This window comes from Cebus imitator, unplaced genomic scaffold (assembly GCF_001604975.1).
Source record: "Cebus imitator isolate Cc_AM_T3 unplaced genomic scaffold, Cebus_imitator-1.0 Scaffold33, whole genome shotgun sequence".
Lineage (NCBI taxonomy): Eukaryota > Metazoa > Chordata > Mammalia > Primates > Cebidae > Cebus > Cebus imitator.
This window is the reverse complement of record NW_016107348.1, coordinates 3,299,371-3,301,094: the sequence shown is the minus strand read 5'-3', so window position 1 is coordinate 3,301,094 and position 1,724 is coordinate 3,299,371.

The window sequence follows — 1,724 nt, the reverse complement described above, 5'->3', positions numbered from 1 at the left end:
CACTTTGAGAGAACAAGGCAGGAGAATTGCTTGAACCCAGGAGTTCAAGACCAGCCTGGGCAATATAGTGAGACCCTGCCTCAGAAAAAAAAAAAAATATTAAAAGAAGGAGAGAAAGAGAAGCAAGTATAAGCATCCACTGGCAAACAGGTACTAAGTGTTACTATGTCTTAGACTGAATGCTAAGAACGGGGAATATAGAATTAAAACTTTCTGATCTACTGAGAGAGAGAGAAGAAGGAGGAGGGGGAGGAAGAAGAAGAAGCAGAAGAAGGAGGAGGAGGAAAGAAAGAGAAAGGAAGGAAGAAAAGGAAGGAAAGAAAAGAAAGTAAGAAAGAAAGAAAAAAAGAAAAAGAGAAGAAGGAAGGAAGGGAAGAAGGAGGAGGAAGAGGAAGAAGGAAGAAGGAGGAGAAGAATGAAAGCTTTCAGGCCCTGCCTTCAAGGAGCAGTGTGCCACAGAAAGCTGGTGTGCAGACTGTCACTGTTTGGTCACCGGGCTGCTGCCGACACGCCATGCCTTATGGTTGTTTGTCCTTCAGGAGGAAGTCCAGTCTCCCCCGATACATGTATTTGTCTTAGAATCTTGGGCGGGGCCACAGCTCTGCAAGGCAAACCAAACAAATATCCTTTTTCTTCATTTAAACAGGCTCTGGCATGTTTACCATTTATTCATTTCATTTCTCTTTTTTTGAGACGGTGTTTCACTCTGCGGCACAGGCTGGGGTGCAATGCTGCAATCTCTGTTCACTGCAGTCACCGGCCGACTCCTGGGTTCGAGTGATTCTCCTGCCTCAACCTCGGGGGTAGCTTGGATTACAGGTGCACACCACCGCACTCAGCTACTTTTTGTATTTTTGTGGAGATGGGGTTTTGCCATGTTGGCCTGGCTGGTCTCAAACTCCTGTCCTCAAGTGATCCGCCTGCCTTGGCCTCCCAAAGTGCTGGGATTACAAGCATAAGCCACCACACACAGCCTCTTTCATTTAATTTTCAAACCTCGAGGTTACGCCTCACTACTAAAGCCATGTTACAAAGGATGTATCTAACCATTTCTTTTTTCCTTGGCGCTTTAAACAACAGGGACCCTTATGACAGCCTCTCTCTGAGGCATTAACTATCTTGGAAACAAGTTTGACCATAGATTAGATTAAGAAGGGAGGTCAAAACATTCCTGAATCACTTCTGGAGACTACATGGTTTCAAGGTGAAACCCCGGGTTGCACATCGGGAACTGACATAGGGGGTCTGCTTGGAGCTTCCTTTTCTTGGCTTTGGTTGGTATGCCAATGGCTTATTGCCTGAGCAGAATCACTGAAGGTGTGTAACGTGACTGAATCAATGCTCTGCACTGGCAACCAGCAGCCACCTGCACCTCCACAGACTTTTGGAACGCTCTGCTGCTGTCATGGAAGGCTCAGGTTACAGAGATGAGGAGAGTGTGTTCTCTGCCCTCTGGTTGCTTACAGCCTAAGGGAGGAAGCAGAGGCCGGGCACGGTGGTTTATGCCTGTAATCGCAGCACTTTGGGAAGGTGAGGCAGGTGGATCACGAAGTCAGGAAATGGAGACCATCCTGGCTAACATGGTGAAAGCCCATCTCTACTAAAAATACAAAAAATTAGCTGGGCATAGTGGCCTGCGCCTGTAATCCCAGCTACTCGGGAGGCTGAGGCAGGAGAATTGCTTGAGCCCAGGAGTCAGAGGTTTTAGTGAGCCGAGATGGTAC